This window comes from Lagenorhynchus albirostris, chromosome 4 (assembly GCF_949774975.1).
Source record: "Lagenorhynchus albirostris chromosome 4, mLagAlb1.1, whole genome shotgun sequence".
NCBI classification, from domain to species: Eukaryota; Metazoa; Chordata; class Mammalia; order Artiodactyla; family Delphinidae; genus Lagenorhynchus; species Lagenorhynchus albirostris.
In genome coordinates, this window is record NC_083098.1 from 111,402,108 (window position 1) to 111,422,876 (window position 20,769).

Below are 20,769 nucleotides of genomic sequence, written 5' to 3' on the forward strand. Positions count from 1 at the left end.
AAACAATGGGTATATATTTCTCATGGTTTTGGAGGCTGGGAAATCCAAGATCAAAGTGCTGGTTGATTTGGTTCCTAGTGAGAACCCTTCCTGGCTTGCAGATGCCCAGCTTCTCACCGGTGGAGAAACGTAGCTCTCTGGTGTCTCTTCCTTTTCATATAAGGGCACTAATCCAACCATGGGGGCCCTGCCCTCATGCTCTCAACCAAACCTAATTACCTTCCCCACCTCCTAATACCATCACCTTGGGGGTTAGGGCTTCAACATATGAGTGGGGGAACATAAACATTCAGCCCATAGCACCCCATAAGCTCCTGCCTAGATGACTGTGTCAACTCCTACTTTATGTCCTTGCTTCCATTCTTGCCTGCCTGTTTCCTCTACACAGCAGCCCAAGAGAGCTTTTAAAAATGCAAATAAGGTCACGTCACTCCTCTGTCAGGGACAGTGAAGGGTCTGGGATTTTAACCTACTTGCCAGGTAATGAGTTAGCCTGTCACAGTTTCATGGATATTGGCAGAGACAGGAGACTCTTGGGTCAGAGACAGAGAGCTGTGTATTACTGACACCAGTGGCCATAGCCAGGGCATCATTATTCTCTTGAACCACTTTTCTAAGCCCTAATTGCCTGATTCCCACAGGGTGATGCAACAGGACCAAGAAATTAGTGCATGGAGAGTGGGCTGCATTACAGGAAAGGAACCCCGAACTTAGGGAGCCCAATATTGTCTAATGAACTACAAGCAAACCTGCCCTAACTTTGCCCCAGAGGGAGATGCTTATCTTCATCATACTAGATGGTACGTGAACCCACCCTCTGCTTGGGAGGCAGACACTCTCTTTATCTTCCAAGGCTGTTCATATACAAACATCTGTGAAAAGATAGCATGGGACAAAGGCAGTCAGTGCTTCTGATTGTCAGAAATGGACAGACCCATAGAGGACTGTCATTGTGTTAGTTATCTATTGCCATGTAACGATATTGCTACAATCATAGTGGCTGAAAACAACCTATATTTATTATCTCCTAGTCTCTGTGAGTCTGAAGTCTGGAGGAATTTTAAGTGGGTCCTCTGCTAGGCTGGGTTTTCATCTGGAGGCTTGACCAGAAAAGGAACTGCTTACAAGCTCACATGGCTGTTGGCAGAATTTAGTTCCTTATGGCTGTAGGATGGAGGGCTTCTGTTTCTTGCTGGTGGTAAGCTGGATGCTGCCCTCAGCTCCTAGGGGCCGTCTGCAGTTCTTTGCCCAAATTTGGGCTTCCCCCAAATGGAAGCGTGCCTCATCGATGCTAGCAAGGGGGAGTCACTTAGCAAGATGTGTGCTTCAGGCTTATGAAACCTAATCATGGGAATCGCATACATCCCATCAGCTTTGCCATATTCTATTGGTTAGAAGCAGGTAATAGGTTATTCCCACATCCCCAGTCCCATAGGGGATTACACAAGAGTGGGAATACCAGGAGGTAGGGATCATGAGGACCATCTTAAGAGGCTGCTCCCATAGTCTTCCAACATCCCGGCTTAAAACCCAATGGCTTGGGACTTCCTGGTGGTGCAGTGGTTAAGAATCCGCCTGCCAATGCAGGGGACACGGGTTCGAGCCCAGGTCTGGGAAGATCCCACATTCCGCAGAGCAACTAAGCCCATTCGCCACAACTACTGAGCCTGTGCTCTAGAGCCCGCCAGCCACAACTACTGAGCCTGTGTGCCACAACTACTGAAGCCCATGCACCTAGAGCCCATGCTCTGCAACAAGAGAAGCCACCGCAATGAGAAGCCCGCGCACCACAACGAAGAGTAGCTCCCGCTCGCCGCAACTAGAGAAAGCCCTCGCTCAGCAATGAAGACCCAATGCAATCATAAACAAACAAATAATTTTTTAAAAACCCCAATGGCTTTAAGAGTGTGCATCTTATGGTATGCAAATTATATCTCAGCTAAAACAAACAAACAAACAAAACAACAAGGGCATCTCACTATTCTTACGCTTAAAGCCAACCTCCCTGCCCTGACTTATGACACTCTATGGGCTTTGGCCCCTGCCTATACCTCTGACCTCACCCCCTAAGGCTTTCTTCCTCACTCCCTCTGGCCATTTATCCTTCTGTTTCCCAAACAAGCTGGCAGCTTTCCTGCCTCTGGGTCTTAACACTTGCTGTTCCATCTGCCTGCCACACCCTTCCCCTCCTTTCCCACGGCTAACACCCTCATCATCTTCACCAGTTCTGCCCTGGTCCAAGCCACCATCGGCTCCTGCGTGGTCACCTGCAGTCCGCCCCTACTTTGTCTCCTGGCTTCCATTCTTTTCTCCCTCTCTCCTCACAGCAGCCCAAGAGCTCAGTGTTACTCCCCACAAAAGGCCTCCCCGACCACCCTGTGGTTATAATAACAGCACCCGATACTTCCTGGGGACAGCACAGTCTCCCAGCTGCTTCACAAGCTCCTCATTTAACCACCAGACAACTTAGTGACAGTATGTGTGGCTGTCATCCTATATTTCAAATGAGGAAACTCACATGGCACAGAGAGGTTAAATAATTTGCTTGAGGCCACGCAGACGGTCTGCTTTTAAGGCCGTGCTCCTCCCCAGGGAGACATACCCAGCCCAGGCCCCTCCCACCCCGGCTCTCATCACATCACTCCAGTTTCGCCTGCCTGCGCCCAGCACTACCTACATACGTCTCCTGCGCGCACCCGGATGACGTCCGCCTCCCAAAGCCTGCAGCCTCGTGAGAGGGGGACCCTGGCTCTCTGGTCACCAGCACCGGACACGCAGTAACTGCTCCACGAGGATATATTAACGTGAATCCATTTTGTTCTCAGCAAACAGTGGGTGGGAAACCATTTGGGAAACCACACGGGCCCCATACGGGTCTGAGATTAGCCAAAGCGTTCTCCTCTCTGGGAAGGAATCCGCTCCTGCCCGTGCCACGTGGAGCGATCCCAGCACTGGGACTTGGTGTTTTCTCTTGTCACTTCTCACTGCGGGGAGGGTAGGAGGGAGACGTGTACTGTCGCAGATCAGAGCGTGGAATTGGCATCAATCCCGACTCTGCCTCTTGCTAATGGTGGGACGTGGCCAGAGAGCCTCCCCCTGTGAGTCAGGGTTCATCCAAGGTGGGGGGGTTACAGGGAAGGTGGGCTGTGGCAGCACCTCCAAGAATCCATCTAAGCCCGAGCAGGTGTGAAAGCACTGGGCACTCAGGAGGGCTCGCTGGCTGCTGCCGGCACGGCTTAGAGCAGCGTCGAGGCCTCACATGGGGCTGAGAACTTTGCGTGAGTCGTCACATTTCATTATAGGAATCGTCTCCTGCAGAGGTCATGGCCGTCCCCACTTTCTCTGTGAGGAGGATCTGACATTCTTGAACTGGACCAGTCATAAGCATCGCAAACCACAAAGGAGTTCTGTTTGATAGCTTTGTTTGTGGAACATCTCGAGGAGATTTAAATCCAGTATAAAGTGTACATGCAGATTCCCGATTTCCGTCTCCAGAGGACAGGGCAGATGTTTCAATCATCTGGGGACTTCTGTGCCTGGGAATTGAAGGTGCCGGGTGGATGATTATTGGAAGCAAAGCATTCCCTTCAGAGGACAGCTTTTACTAAAGCCTAATAGAAATGTCTCACCTCTTATTGGGCTCTTGGACCATGAAATGGACAGTGTTATAGGGAGGACTGGATTGACCTACCTTCCCTTCCCCATAATCCCCTGACCTCAGTTTCCCCATCCACAGAAGGGGAGCAAAAGTCTCTAACTCTGGGTGCACTTGTGAGGATGAACTAGTTAGAGGGTGAAAGATGCTTCGTCTGTCTGTCCCAGGTGCAGAGCTGGGGCACCATAAACGTTGGTCTGATCCCTACTCCGATGTTGACTCCTTGCTTGGAAACAGGAGGGCTGGTCCGGCAACAGGGGTTTCAGCATGGAGATGGAGAGGCAAGTCCTTTATATGTCTGTGCGTGACAGTCCTGGGAGGAGGGCAGAATTACTCCTTCAGGTGGGGACTCTCAGATGTCCCCAAGACAAAGAACGTCAGGAATTTGGGCGGGGGTGGTCGGCACCAGAGGACCACCGTTTTCAAAGCAATTCCCAATCTCTTAGCCCAGGAGTCTTACAGACCCTTAAAGACCTTACTCCTCATGCTCAGGGACCTGAAAGTTCATCTAGAGTGGCCGATTTCTCTCATTTTTACACACAAGGAAACCAAGGCCCAAACAGGGTGAGTGGTTTGCCTGAGGCCTGGAATTCCCAGAGGCCTCCCCCTGTCGTGGGAGGGAGTTATAAATCAACTCCTCTGTGGATTTGTCTTTGAGTCTTCTGCTAATCCCTCCTGTCACAGCTTAAATGTCACTTCTCAGGGAGGTCACTGCCAACCTCTCTGCAGGGACCCTTCTATGAGCCCAAGCAGGCTGCTCTGTGAAGCCTCACACATTTTTCTGGAAGCTTCTCCGTTCACGTCTGCTTCGCTGGTAGAACATCAGCCTCCTCTGTTTTGCTGCTCATCTCTGGTCCTGAGGGCCTGGAACAGTGGTGCCGAGAAGCGAATGTGTGAATCTCTTTCCAAAGCATAGATCCAGCAGTGGGAGTTGGACCAAGTAGGTTCTTTAGTGCTGTGTTTAGTACGAAGCCCTCCTTTGATGTGTGCTCCTTGTCTCATCACGTTACCTCCTCTTGGATTCCAGTGGACACACCCAGCTCCCTCACAGCACTCTGAGAGCTGGACGTTGTCCACCTCACCTGTTTCTCCTGGAACTTCTGCCATGGTTCCCTGCGCACAGTAGGTGCTCATGGAGCTGCGGGTGCAAAGTGGTAGAGCGTGCAGGGGGCCTAGGTTTAAATCCAGTGCTGCCACGTAAGAGGTCTCCACAGGCTTCAGCTTCCTGGTCTGCAAAATGGGGAACACATCCCTGAGGAATGTGGGTGGATTAAACGAGGTAACGTTATGACAGGGCTTAGCAGAGTGAATGGCACATAGTAGGTGCTCTGGTGCACGAGTCCTCCAAGTGCCCTATTTGGTATCTGGTCTTTAAACATCCCCCCCGCACACATCCCCTCAGGCTTCGTCCGTCCTTCCACGATGACCCCCGGGCTCTGCACCTTCCACCCCACCTGCAAATCGCTTTCTCTCCTCCAAAAGAACAGCCACGTCATCTGCCAGCAGCCTCTTCACGCTGGGACCTCTGCCCACAGGGCCTTCCTCACTCTCCAAGCAGTGAAGACCTTCCACTCTCAAGTATCACCTCCACTAGGAAACTCTACCCAGCCACCCTCACAAGGGGATCCAGTCACCCCTCCAGTGGATCTGGTCACCCTATAGGTAGATCTGACCATGTCTCCAGGTGGACCTGGTCACCCCACAGATAAATCTGACCACCTCCACAGCTCTGACTTCCTCCCTCATCTGCTCCCCACCAACCTGTGCATACTTTTGTCTGCGTGTCTGTCAGTCCCCCCCCCGCCCACCCCATGTCTGCCTGGTCCCTGTGTCTCTAGGACTCAGCACAGGTCGGGCACACCCAGGGGCCTTGGGCAGCCTTTCAAAAATCTGAAAGACTGAGAGACAAGCCCCAGGAGTGGGTGCCCCTTCGATACCCACTGATCAAATAATTTCAATCAAAAGCAGTGACGCGTCCCGGCTCCCCAGTTTGCCCACTTAGCTTTCCCTCCCCGAACCCAACAGAAATCCCCACCGCGTCACAATGAAGAAGCAAGCCTTTAGCAAGCTGCTGGGCTGCCTAAGAGTAAAGCAGCATAATTATATCTTAATAGTTGTTTTGCAGCATAGGATTTTAATTACTGAATGTGTGATAACGGCTCCTTAAATGCCCATGCTCTTTAAAAAACCTAATTTATAATTTAAAAAGCTGACACTTCTCCAAGCGCTTTATTTTATCTTGTCGGGAGTAATGGAAGAATAAGTTATTGAAAACCTTTATTTTTCATTAGCCTTAAATTCAACGACAATTAATGTGCCCAATTTGATTATAAACTGCACAAATTAAACAATAAAGAGCTGTCTAATGAGAAATTAATTATGAGGAAGGGAAGGGGAGCGGGACAGGATAAAAGCAATAACTTATAGCCCGTGGCAGGATGTGTCAGGTTTTAAAGGAGATGAAGGGCCCTCTCCTCAATGTGTGTCTTTGCTGATACGACCCATCACAGATCAGTTGATCCAGAAACCATAACAGGCTAGTAATTGAAACTGCCAAAATCAATAGTGCTGACAGCCTTAATTAAATTAAATATGGCTGTGATGGGCTCCCGGTGCCCAGCGGCAGCCGGCCACTTGACCCTCCGGCTGAGCACGCCTGATCGAGTGGCGTGATGGATCTGACCCCAGGGGACTGTTGGGGACCGGGCTCCCGAAGAAAGTGGCTCTGGGAGGATTGGGGCCGGCGGCTGCCCCGCGCCCTGCTGCCCGGCTGGGCCTGGGAGGGAGGATGGGGGACCGGGATGCATTCCCCCTGTCGGAAGTTGGGAGGTCTGGGTCCTAGTGGGGCAGAGAACCCTCCTGAGTTAGAGGAGGTGGGAGCAGAAGAGGAAAATTAGAATCACTGGTGAATCCCTCTTTGACAAAGTGTTGGCATTTCCCACCCTTTCCCGAGAGGCGTTTTATGGCCCAGAAGGAGAGACTAATCAGACAGGCCTGGGTTCAAATCCCAGGTCTGCCACTTAGGATTCCAGGGACCCAGGTCAAGTGACTTGACCTTGCCAAGCCGCACTCTCCTCTTCTGTCAAAAGGGTGCATGAGAGAGTTTTAAGCGATGGATGCGTAAAATGCACAACACTGACGGGATGCTGAGCCCAGCAGGGGGTAAGCACGTGCGCTCAAGATGCCCTCCGGTTTTGCAATGAATGAGCGGAAGCCCAAGAGGTAACACAAGCCGTACAGATCACACAGACTCGGAATCAGAACCTCTGACTCGGACCCAGGGCTCTTTCCTTATTATAGTGGTGCCGCCCGAGAACTAAACGTGTGAAGTGTTTGGCAAGTGCTTCTTTTCCATATGGAATCCTGACCTGTGAGAAAAGTATAGGGACTGTCAGCTTCGTTTTACAGAAGAGAAAACTGAGTTTCAGAGTGGCTAGGAAAATTGCCTAACTTCACACAGTCAGTGAGCCCCGGAGCAAGGGCTAGAACCTTGCCAGCCAGGTAGAACGGGGCCCCAAGATTGAAGCACACGACAGATGGAGGAGCCTCAACCCCTGGGGTTCCTGGTGAGGCCCTGGTGGTCACCGGGCACTGCCAAGCTCCTAGAATCTGAACCCTTCCCTCTTCCCCCCAGCCCTGATGAAGGGGCCGACTTGCTAAGAAGAAGAAATATAGAACCAACAGCAGCAAGTTTTGTTTCTGTGGCTGTTCTTATAATTCCTTTTCTGAAAAAAACACTAACAAGTTGATGATAATAAAAAAAACAACAACAACACAGAAAGATCTAGGACACACGCTCCCACACCTGTCACTACTATGAATTTGGGTTAAAGACATTCGGTTCCTTGGATGCCTTGCAGGAAGGCACTACTGCACAGCGTAGCCGCAAGGACTGTGGATTTTTCCTCAAAAGCCCGGGGTGGGTTCCTACGCCACTCCATCACGCATCCGTGGTGTGATCTTGGATATGTGACTAAACCTCTCTGCTATCCTTCTCCACATCTGTGCATGGGGACAAGCGTGGATGCCCTTCCTTCCTCTCAGAACTGACATGTCACCGAAGCAGCAGTGCCCAGGAAAGAGCTTTGTAAACCAGACAGTCTGGAACAACTACTATCTCCTGTGTTTATTATTCACTGGTGTTCCATTTGCCTTAGCTGTGGGTCGACTGAAGCAAAAAAACATACGTGATCACTTTCTGAGATATTGTTCTTTCCTTACCAAAAAAAAAAAAAAAAAAAAAAATCAACGACTACAAAAATATCCTGGCTTCATAAACATTGGTTTTCACCGTAGGAAGCTGAACAAATAAATATCTTCACAGTTTGCTCGGCTGTCGGCCGGCTTGAGCTGACTTCTTACACGACATGAAATAGACAGCTCGGGGAACCCAGTGTTTATGTCAGCGTTAACAAACTGTCCCTTCATTACCGGCCTGCCGGAGATCAGAGGCCCAGATTATTGAAGGAGACGCCTTTGAGATGCCCAAGGAGTTGCTGTGACAACCCCCAGAGGGCGGGAGGTGGCAGGGGAGGCAGCCTGACTGTCGGTGGGGACAAAGCTCTGGGCTCTCCAGGCCAGAGTGGGGATAATCCCAGCCCAGGCTGCTGAGCGGAGGGCTCCCCGCACAGAGAGCCCCCTCTGCTCTCTGCTCCGCCAGCCCCATCCACGGAGGCCTTGGTGACCGTGGAATCTTGGAGAGCAGCTGGGAAGCCAACGGGCCATACAGCTCAAGGATGACCCTTTTCTTAAAGCTGGTGAAAGAGCGATGTGGGTAAAGTTTCCTATCCATGGTGGCTGCTAGTTATTGTTCACGGTCATGGTTCCCGTGCAGTGCCAAGAACTCAAGAGTGTTTGCATCAGAGCCGCCTGTGTTGAACCCTGGTCCAGCTGTGTGACCTTGAGAGTCACTCAACCTCTCTGAGTCTCGGGCTGACAAGCTCTACCTCGCAGGTTTTCTCCTGTCCCAGGCACCTCCCAGAGGTCAAGCGTGTGGGCTCTGGGGCCACAACACCAGGGTTTACACTTCAGGTCTGTCACTCTTGAGCTGCATGACCTTGGGCAAGTCATCCATCTTTGTGAGCCTCAGTTTCCTCATCTGAAAAATGGAGATAATGGTACCCAACTCAAATGCATTGATCTATGCAAAGCATGGATGCAGCTTGATAAGTATTTATTATTCAATACCCTCAGGACCACAAGATGAGGAGGGTCCTGGCGTCCCCAGCCTACACTCCGAGAGGAATCCAAGGCTCCCAGTGGTTGGATGCCCCTTCTGAGGGTTCATGGGACCCCATCTCAACCCTGGAATTTACATGCCAGCTTGTTTGAGTGCAAAGCTGGTGCTGGTTCCTCTGTGAACCACGGTGACTGCTCTGGGGAATAATACATCACACACACACAAGCACACACACATGCGCGTGTGCATGCGCCAGCATATATCATGAATTGCCAGTGAAATTATGGGTCTGCTGGGGAAAAATTACAACAGGGAAAAAAAGCCCTCATTGAATCAGAGCCCTTCACCTGTGCGCTACACTCACCAGCTTAGGGAGGGCCGGCCAGGCTGCGCTCGCCCTTCAGCTTCTCCAGGGCCCCGGGATGGCGGCAGCAGATGTGATTTGCTTTCCCAGTCAGAGGCTGTGCGAACTGTAGCAAAGAAATGCAAGGCAGATTACTTTGATAGGTAGAGGGTTTTTACACCGAGCTTGGCTTCCAGAATTCATCCAAAAATCTCTCAAGTAACTAACTCATTCAGCACGTTGTGACTGGGTTCCTGCTCTGTGTGGCATTGAGTAAGTGCGGGGGATGCAGGTAGATAAAACGTGGTGCCTTCTCGGGGTACCAGGTGTGAAACGGAGCCTGAAATCAAGACTGCAACGAGATATCACCTCACCCCCTTAGAATAGCCGCTATCAAAACCGTTAAACAAAACAGAAAAGTAACAGATATTGACGAGGATGTGGAAAATTAGAACCCTGTGCGCTGCTGGTAGGAATGTAAAATGACGCAGCTGCTGTGGAAAACAGGATGGCGGTTCCTCACAAAATTAAACACAGAATTACCATATGATCCAGCAATTCCATCTCCTGGATATGCACCCAAAGAACTGAAAGTAGAGACTCAAGCAGATATTGTACTCCCATGTTCACAACTTATTCACAATAAGCAAAAAGTGGAAAACAACCTAAAATCCATCAGCAGATGAATGGATGAACAAAATGTGGTCCATCCATACAATGGGAACATGATTCAGCCTTAAAAAGGAAGGAAACTCTGACACATGCTACAACATGAATGAAACTTGAAGTCATTACGCTAAGTGAAATGAGCATGAATTTGTCAAAAAAGACAAATACTGCATGATTCCACTTATGTGAGACACCTAGAGCCAAATTCATAGACAGAAAGTAGAACGGTGCGTGCCAGGGGCTGGGGCAGGAGAAATAAGAAGACTTTTAATGGGGACAGAGTTACAGTTTGGGAAGATGAAGAAGTTCTGGAGATGGATGGTGGTGACAGTTACACAATACTGTGGATATACTTAATGCCACTGCGCCGTACACCTTAAAATGGCTAAAATGGAAAGTTTTATGTATATTTTACCCCAGTTAAAAAAAGAAATCTGGAGAGGAAATAAAAAATACAGAGGTTGGAAGGGCAAATTCTAAATATCAGGGGCTGGACAGAGGTCAACTCATCAGCCAATCAGAATTGATTAAGTGCCTACTGTGTGCCAAAGCAGGACAGCTGGGACAGTGGGGGAGGTGGAAGGCTTGCCTAGAGAAGGAGAAGGACCTGCCCTCCCAGTGGCGTTTCTCACTGCAGTGCACTTCTGCATCACCTGGGGTCTTGTTGGGATACTGTTTCTGGTTCAATCAGACTGGGCTCTGGTTTCTCAATTGCACTTGTAACCAGCTCCCAGGTGATGCTGAAATGCTGCCGCTCCGCGAGGGTTCAGACACCGGCCCTGTGTGCCTGGTGCATCTCATCCAGGGGGCCCTGCAACGGAAAGGGTGGGAGAGAAGCTTGATGTCAGGCAGCCCAGCATTTGAATCACCGCTTCACTGCTTGTGTAAATCAGGGCTCCCAGAGAAACAGAACCAATCGGGAGACAGAAAGATATAGATATTTATAGCTACATCTATATCTATATATCTAGCTCTATGTGTGCATCTATATCTATAAATCTATGTATCTATCATATGTATACTATATATATGTATGTATATTTTTATACATGCATATATATATATATATATATATATATATATATATATATATGGAGAGAGAGAAAGAGAGGGAGAGAAAGATGGCTCAGGGAAGGTTTCTCAGATGCAGTCTGTTGTTTTTTTTTTTTTTTTTTTGCGGTACGCGGACCTCTCACTGTTGTGGCCTCTCCCGTTGTGGAGCACAGGCTCCAGATGCGCAGGCTCAGCGGCCATGGCTCACGGGCCCAGCCGCTCCGCAGCATGCGGGATCCTCCCGGACCGGGGCACGAACCCGCGTCCCCTGAACCAGCAGGCGGACTCCCAACCACTGCACCACCAGGGAAGCCCTTGAATGCAGTCTTAAGGGCAGTTCCTTCCTCTTCTGCAAACCTCAGTCTTTGCTCCTCAGGCCTTCAACTGATTGAGTGAAGCCTACCCACACTGTGGCGTGTCATCTGCTTTACTCAAAGTCCATTGATTTTATTTTTAAACTCTTTCATACAATTCTTAAAGGTTACTTTCCATGAAAGTGATTACAAAATATTGGCTCTATTCCCCGTGTTGTACAATACATCCTTGAGCCGATCTCACACCCAATAGTTTATACCTCTCACCCCACAGATAACCACCAGTTTGTTCCCTATGTCTGTGAGTCTGCTTCTTCTTTGTTATATTCCCTAGTTGGTTGTGTATTTCTTAGATTCCACTTACAAGTGAGATCATACAGTCTTTTTGTCTATAAAGTCCATTGATTCAAGTGTTAATCACACTGAAGAAACACCTTCACAGTACTCTCTGGGATGGCGTTCGACCAAACAGCTGGGCCCCGTAGCCTTGCCAAGGTGATGCCTGAGATTAGCCATCACACCACTCACTGGCTGACGGCTGAGCTGCTCTGGGCCTCAGCACCCACCTCCGTAACATGAGGATAACCAAGTTCACAGTGAGTGGGAGCCCTCAGATTGGAAAGGAATTTAAAGTGCCGAGCATAATGCCTGGTACCCAAGACGTGAGAAGTAAGCATCCCATCCTCCCAGCGTCCTTAGAGGAGATGCAGCTTGGGCACCAGGTCTCACGAGTGACTCTAAGTGTCTGCGCTCAGGGAGCCCAAGAAGATCTGGGACAGGGAGAACCAGGCCCAGGCTGACAAAGCAGGGCTCTTCCCTGGAGGGAGGGTGACGGCTGCATCAACTTCTGGAGACAGGGCTGCTGTAGGAAGAAGGAAACCAATCCCAGACACCAGAGAGAGGGGCTGCCCCTGGTGTGGCTGCCTTTCTCCACCTCAACTGTTGCCAAGGAATAAACTTGCAGTGTCAGGGCTGCAGACGTGCTGGTGAGGATGAGGCCAGAACCCCTTGCATTCAGACAGCCCTCTGATACAAATCGGAGATGCAAATCAAGGCCCCTCTCTGCATTACTCTGCAAGGATTTCCACTCCGGGTCTCCCACCTGTGTTCCGTGGACAGGGGACATGTGTTTGTTGACCTTGCAATCCGGGACCTAGGCTCTTTGCATAGCCTACGGGCTCCCACGGTCTGGCCTGCGCCTCCCCTCTCCAGCTAGGTCTGCTTAGCACCCCTCGCCTATCTCAGATGAAAGTCCAAGTCACAATGAACCATTCGCAGTCTGCTCTGGGGTGAACATCGTCTCCCCTAAATTCATCTTTACCTGGCACCTGTGAAGGTGACCTTATTTGGAACTAGGATCTTTGCAGATGTGATTAAGATGAGGTCAGACTGGATTAGGGTGGACCCTAATCCAATATGACTGGTATCCTTCTGAGAAGAGAAGAAACACAGACCCAAGGGAGAAGGCAGTGTGAAGACAGACACAGGGGTTGCAGTGATGTGTCTACAAGCCAAGGACTGCAGGCAGCCACCAAAAGCTGGGAGGAGGTGAGGAAGGATCGTTCTCTGGATTCTTCAGAGGGGGCACAGCCCTGTTGACACCTTGACTTTGGACTTCCGGCCCCCGGAACTCTGAGAGGATAAGTCCCTGTTGTCTGAAGCCCCTCAAACAATGGTTCCCTGTCACAGCAGCCACAGGACACGAACACACAGTTCAGGGCAGCCCCCTGCCCACCCCATCACAGCACCACCCCCAGACTATCTTCTTCCAATGCTCAGCAAACATGCCCCCCGCCTCCGGCCCCCAGCCCAAGTCCAAGTCCTTCTTTGCCAATACTGACTGCATCCCATTGTCACTGCCTGGACCCGCCTGTTGCCCCCAGACGAGTGTCTCCAGGGTGAAGGTCCCTTTGCATCATCCTTGCCTCTCAGCACTGCCTGGCACACAACAGGGGCCCCATAAATGAGTGTGGCCCCCTTCCCCCAGGACCCAGAGTCTGGAGGGCAGACCTCGGCACAGCACCTTTCCAGGGCCTGGGCTCAGCTCTGACGCTGTGACAAAGTGTTTATTTCTGGCCTCACCGACCTGGAGGTGTAACCACATACCTGGTCGAGACACCACCGTTCCTATCTTGGACTTCAAAATAAACTCATCTCAGTAATTGATAGTCTCCACACATCACAGGCCCTTATTAAGCCTGGCAGGGCCTCTGACGGGCAGGAAGGTCACCCAAGGGCCTGGAGAAGAGACTGCTGGCTCCCCCAGGCAGAGTTCCTTCACCTCCGCCCCCGCCCCAGTGAGGAAATCAGTGCCTCCTCCCCCTCTCCCCCCTCCTCCCCCTCCCTCTGTCTCCCAGGCTTTCCTGCCTTTGAAGGGACCACTGTTGTCCCCAGTCACTGCCTCCAGGAGCTTGGCAGTCCTTCCCTACACACTCCATTTCCACCGTACCCACATCCAGGCAGTCACCAAGCTTTGTCAGCTCTCCCTTCCCTGTATCTTTCAGACTTTACCACCCCTGCCTGCCCCAGCACGTCCCTATGTTATGAAACAGCCCTCCCTATGTTATGAAACAGCTCCCAAACTTGCTTTTGCTTCCTTTCTCTCTCCTGTTCCACCCTCTTCAGTGATCCACAGGCGTCTCTACCTAAGGAAGTCAGTCTGGGTGCCTCCCCCTGCCTGAGCCTTTCAATGGCTCCCCATTGCCTCTGGGTTAAAGATCTAACTGCCCAGCCCCATCTACAAAGCCCTTTGGGACGTGGCTCCTGCCCCTATCTACCCCCTTAGCCATCTCCAAGTGCTGCCTTCATGGTCTATACTCCACTCCATCCAGAATGAGTCACGTTGCACACAATGCAGGTCAAAGCCCAGGCTTTTGAAAACGCTCTTCCCTCTGCCCTGAACTTTCCTAATCTGTTAAGCTCCAATTTAACCCTTCCAGGCCTGGGTCAGATGTCTGCTCTTTCTTAAGTCCACCTGATGTCAGGGTTATGTATCCCATCTGCAGCCTTCCTTCTCCCTAGGCGGAAGGAGGATTATGGGTCCAGAACTTGCTAGTAGAGAGCCCCTGTGGGCCAGCCCCTCATGGGTAGGTAAACCTATTCTCACGGATGGGTCAGTCCATGTAAGACAGTTTCCTCTGGCAGGTGAGTGGGTGCGCATGTTGTAATGACACAAGAAGTGGTTGGCCCCGAAAGCCTGGCCTGTCCCTGGCCCACTGTGGACATTCTCCCCCTCCTGGAAGGTGAGGAGTAAATGTCTGATTTATCTTTGCATCCCCAGGAGCTAGTCCATGCCTGGAAAAAACTGTGTCAACAAATGTTAACTGGATAAACAAGAGAAAGAATCAGCAACGTAAAGAGCAGACAAAAGACGAAAGAAAGCGATCAGGGAGGATGGAGGCAGGAAAAGCAAGGATAAAACACATACTCAGTTAATCTCACAGCATCCTTCCAAGGGGCCCATTATGGTACCCATTTTATAGATGTGAAAACTGAGTTCCAAGGAAATCTAAGTGAACTGCCCCCAAATTACACATCTGTTTGCATCTGTGACACAAACCCATATCTCTCTTATTTTTTGAATTGTTTGTGGTCATTTTCACGAATGTGTGTCAAGCTGGGTTTCTCCTCTCCCATTCCCGTGCAATTCAGTTTTCCAGTGCCGCTTCTAATCTGCAAATACAGGTTTCTTTCCTCTTTATAAAAGTAGTGTGTGCTGATTTTAAAGAATTAGGAAACTAAAGAAAAGTATTATTTAAAGCAACAAATATAATTTCCATGAACCCCGTCACCCCAGGACAATCCCTCTTAAAATTGTTATGTTTTCTAGTCTTTTCTCTGTTTGTTGTATATGTGGTTAGAAGTAGCTTTCTAATGCCATTTAAAATCCTGATTTTTTTTCATGTAATATTGTATCTAAAGCATTTCTCCATATCATTGGAAACTCTTAGTAAGCATAGCTTTTAAACGTTTTTATTAAGCACTTACTAAGTGTCAGGTACTGCCCTAGATCCGGATTTACATTCATAATATACTTTGTAAACACCCCATAATTTTTCCAGCCTTTCTCCAACGGTTAGGCATTTAAGTGGTTTTGTTTTTCACTATTATAATAATTCTGCAATAAGCTTCTATGAGTATAAATTTTTATCCACACTTGGATAACCAATGAAGTTTTAAAAGTTAGTTATTGCAATGGACTGAATTATGTTTCCCCCCAGATTGAAGTCCTAACCCTCAATGTGACTGTATTTGGAGATAGGGCTTTTAGGAGGTAATTAAGTTTAAATGAGTTCATGGGGTGGGGCCCTAATCCGATAGGGTTCATGGTCTTATAAGAAGAGGGTGAGAGGGATCTGCCTCTGTTTCTATGCCATGTGAGGGCACAGGGAGAGGGCAGCTATGTGCAAGCCAGGGAGAGGGTCCTCACCAGAACCTGACCATCCTGGAACCCTGAACTCGGGCTTCCAAACTCCAAAGAGGTGAGGAAACAAATGTCTGTTGTTTAAGGACCCCGGTATGTGGTGTTTTGTTGTGGCAGCCTGACACGACTAAGACAAATATCATGTTCAAGATCTCCATTATGATAAAGTCTTCATACGTGTTTAAATTTGTCAAAGCTTAATAAATCATACCCTTTAAGTACGTATATCTCATTGTATTTGACTATACCTCAATAAAATTGTTTTAAGTAAATATCAGTGTTTAGATTGAAATGAACTATACTTCATCTTGTTAATCCTCTCTTTTTTGGAGATCCCTGCAGGATTCCACACACAGACATCCTCACTCACATCAATATCATTTACAGTTTGGGTCACTCATTACATCACAGAACGTGAAACCGAGTTCCCCAAAGTCTCCATCACTCCCCAGCTGGGTGCACTTGGGCAAGACCCATCCCTCTCTGAGCCTCAGTTTCCTCATCTGTAAAGTGGGGATGCAACATCTTCCTCTTGGGTCACTATGAGCGGAGACCTGCTAGCCACCCTGGCAGAGAGCTTGGTGCATGGCAAGTGCTTCAAACTGCTTTCAGCATTATTGCTGTGAGGAAATCACGAGCCCTCCTGTCAGCTGTCAAACTAAATACAGGCAGATCAAGCCTTCCACCTTCCCAGAACTGATGATAGATCAGGCTCCGTGAAAACAGGCGAGCGTTCTCAAGCCATCGCATCAGATCACCCAGGAAGCTCCTTTAGAATGCAGATTTCTGGCTCCGGGTCAGGTCTACCAGACTAGACCCTCTAGGACTGGGCCCTGGCATAGGAATTGTACCACGCATCTGGAGAAATTCCAAAAGCTACTCCCTGGGCTCCGTCAATCACGTTAATGAGAATATCATCAGCTCTTGTTTGTGATCATCTACCCAGGTCCAGGCACAGTGCTGGGAGTGCAGGACAGTGTTCTCAATCCATCTGTGGCACACCCACGTGAGATGGGGCTCATTGCGGCCCCATTTGACAGGAGAACAAAGTGAGGCTGAGACAGGTTGTCACTTGCTCAAAGTCATTCTGCAGAGCTGGGTTTTCAGTCTGGGTCTGTCTTATTTCAAAGGGCTGTGCTGTCACTCACTGCACCATCTGATGTATCCATTTATTCAGCAGACATTCATTAAGTACATACGAAGTGCCGGGTTTGGGTCTAGGCGCTGTGAACCAACAGTGAACAAACAGGCAAGGTTTCTCCCTACATTGCAATAGTGGGAAATGGGCATTTTTAAACTGTAGCAGTCAGGATAGGAAAGGTTATGCTGCAGTAACAAACAACACCTCAATCTCCATGCTTAACACAAGTTTCTTTCTTTCTCAGGTTGCACATCCACCATGGGTCACCAGGGGGCCGCTGCTCATCACTGGGAACAGACTGATGGAGGAGTTACCTCCAAGACACTGCTAGTCACCATGCATGGGAGGAAGGGTGTTCTATAGGATCGCACAACAGCTATGAAATCTTTCACCGGAAATGACACAAGTTACTTCTGCTCACAGATCACTGGCTAAAACCAGTCACATGGCCCCATCCACTGATGAGGGGCCAGGAAAGGCTGTGTGGGGACCTCCCATATGCCTGAGGGCAGGGAGAACAGGCCACTGACTACCATTAAAAATAAACTCCTGGCAAAGGAAGCTCATTTACAATCAGGATGACTGCTAGAAAGAAACAAAAACAGGGTTGTGGGGTAAAGAGAAGGGAGTGCAAAGGGCAGGAGGTTCTCTAAACGGGACACTCTGGGTAAGTGACATTTGAACTGTTGGAGGAATATTAACTTTAGGTTAAGGGAAGCGACTGCTTTGATAAACTTTTCTTTGTTTTGGTGAATAATCTGGATTTATCAGGTTCAAGTTGTTGAGAAACCCCAAAAGATGTTAGCTCTATTCCTGGTTGTGTCAATTCTCCTGAGTAACCCTTGAAAAGCCACTGAACTTTTTGAACCTCAGTTTCCCCATCTGGGAAATGGGCACTGTGGGCCTGCTAAGAGGTCCTCAGTTGGCTGCCCCCAGGACGGATGGAGCCTGAAGAGCTGTTGTTGCTTTTAGTTAACGATATTAGCCAGCGTTTTTACATTGGGAAATTCTTAATAAAAGTTTGGGTCTCTAGCATCTCTTAAAATTGCAGTAGCGTGGGTAAGCCCCGGCCGGGACTCCCACGGCACCAGCTGCTGCGCTGTGTTGGCTTCCTCCTCTCCAGGGGACCAGAGCTGTGGTGGTCGGCATAGTCCCACCCTGCTGGGGTCAACCTGCCCCTGGGCCATGTGCGTTTGCCATTCCTGGACCGGAGGGCCTCTGAGGTTCCCTTGTAGCATCAACAATCTTGGGAGTCTGTATGTTTTCTCAGTTAGAGCTGGGGAGATCCTGTGTGTGTGTGTGTGTGTGTGTGCATGCATGCGTGTGAGTGTGCAAGTGAGTTGTGTGTGTGACTACACGTGAGTGTGCATAAGCTTGTGGGTCTGTGTGAGTGTGTAGAAGCGCTCAGTATGTATGCAAGCGTATGAGTTGTGTGTGCGTGGATGTGAGTGTGTGTCCATGTCGAGTGAACATGCCAGTGTGCATGTGTGTGTGTTTTAGGAAGGAGGGCATTCAACAGTCAAGTTGGAGGTTGCAGCCCAAGATTGTGGCTGACTGCCTCAGAACTGGAATAAAAGCATTCATTTTTAAGACCCAGAATAGAGGTAAGAAACACTAAACCCCGTTTCCTCTATTTCCTTAATCAAACCTTTTAATGTAATCTTATCCCCTATCTTGCAAATCCCCATCCTTCCTTACTGGCTAAACCTCAGGACTGGATATGAGGAGTGGGGACAGAGGTGTTTCTCTCTCTAAGGGACCGAAGTGATAGCGTGATGGCAGGTCTGTCTCTGGGGAGGGGGAAGGATGAAGGGAGAGGCAAGTCTCCTTTGATGAAAGAGGCGGGATTAAGTCCCTTGCCCCGCACTGTGTCTCTGAGTAGCCCCCAGGGGAGCGAGAATCAGGCAAACAGGTCTTGATAGGTGAGCTGTCCGGGCTCTGCACTGCCTCGGGGCGGCTCCCCACCTCCAGCTTCCTCAGATCCCGGGCCTGCTCACCAGAAAACTCCACTGATGCTGCTGCGTACAAGGAGGCCTGGAGACGAAGTGCAGCCCCAAAGCCCAGGTCAGGGCGGCCCAGTCCTCCCAGACCAGCCTGAGTCACGTGGACCTCTGACCCCAGGGCCTTGGGGTGTGTCCTAGCCCCTCCTCCACCGGGGCTCAGGCCTGGGAGGGGTGCTGAGAGAGGGCATCCCAGGCTGCCCTTTGGAAGGCTGCAAGTGGCCCCCGGCCCCGCCCTGAGGAAGGAGCCTCCTTGCAGAAATTTCAGGCCTGTGGTTTCCCCTCCTATTTGTAATCATTTGGATAAGGTCAGAATTGAAATCAGTTTCCATGGTGAGAAAGGAGGGAGAGACTTAGAAACAGACCCAGACAGGCAAACACAGAGAGAAACAAGAAAAGGGACAGAGAGGGAGAGACGGGGACAGGGAGACAGGAAGGAGAAAACAGAGAAGAGCAGAGGGGCTAGGGACTGGGCGGGGTCACCATCTTAGGGACTGCATTGACCTGGGGCTTGTAAGGGCCAGGATGAGAGGTGTCCTGGGAGAGGGGGCAACAGAGGATCTCTCCCCACTGTGTGCCCAGGGCAGAGGGCGGGGAAGGGAGAGAAGAGGATGGGAGAAGACACACAGGAGAGGCAGGGAGGGAGAAAAAGGGGGCTGGGACCAGACTGAGAAGGCAGGTGGCAAAGGGGATGAAGAGCACAGCCATCTGAAGATGGTGGGAGGTGTGGGCGAGGAGGGCCCCCAGCGCAGGCAGGGAGGAAGGAGGACCCACTGCCCTTGGCCTTGATCACCACTGCCCTCCCTAGACCCAGGGTCCTGCGACCAGGCCTCAAGGTACCTCCCAAGAAATAGGGCAGAAGAATGTGCAGGACCGGGGGGGCGGTGATGTGATGATGGTGGGCAGGACTAGAAGCCGTCTCCCCAGAAGCCCCAGGAATTCCTCGAGCTCAGCCCCCGCCTCCATGAAGTCCCTGCTTTGGCATACTTGAGCTGTCACCTGAGTGAGCCCACTGAATGTGGTTCTGTGGAGGCGCTTGGTTCAATTATCCACCAACACGGACATGTGGCTCAGAGAGGTTGAGAAACTGACCCAAAGTCACACAGCGGACCAGTGGCAGAGCCAGGAGTCAAATCGAGCTCTGGTTTGAGAGCCTGCACTCTCCTCACTGCCCCACACAGCCCTTCCCGAGCCAGGGGACTGCATGGACGCCCCAGGGGGCATGGGTGCCAAAGGCTATACAGACCCAAACTCAAGTTTGCAGACTCTAGTGCTGGTCAGGGTGCTTGGGGATCTTGTTCAAATGCGGATTCTATCTTGGCAGAGCTCTAGACATTGCTGACCATTCCCAGTGAGGCTGCTGCCACCGTTTGGGGACCACGCCTGGAGCAGTGGGGGAATCAGCCGTCCAGAGGATGGGAGCTGTTCAGGACTGAGTTTCCAAGTTATTCAACCAGAAGAACAGGAAAGTGTGAAAGGACCCCTGAGAGAGATCCTGGGGAGCAGGCAGGGGGAGACAGTGAGAAGGAAGAGGGTCCTGGGGTCAGAGGTGTTAGCACCTGTCCCACGGGGAGCCCAAGACAGGAGCAAAGAGAAAGAAGCTGCAGTCATGCCCATGGATGGGCACTCGCCCGCAGCAAAGCTACACTGGGAAAACACACACTGTTTGGGTGCAGACACATCTTGTCTGGGATCCTGGTGACCCCCGGGCGCTGAGTGACCCTGAGAAAAGCACTTGACCTTTCTGACCCTCAGCCTTCTCATCTGTGTAATGGGGAGTAATACGCCCTCCTCAGAGCATTTCTTGTGGGACTAAAACAAAGTCTGTATTCACTTCCTAGGGATGACTTAGCAAAGTACCACAGACCGGAGGTTTCAAAGAACAGAAACCTTGTCTCTCACAGTTCTGGAGGCCAGAGTCCAAGATTGAGGTGTCGGCAGGGCCGTGCTCCCTCTGAAGGCTCCAGGGGAGAAGCTGTCCCAGGCCTCTTT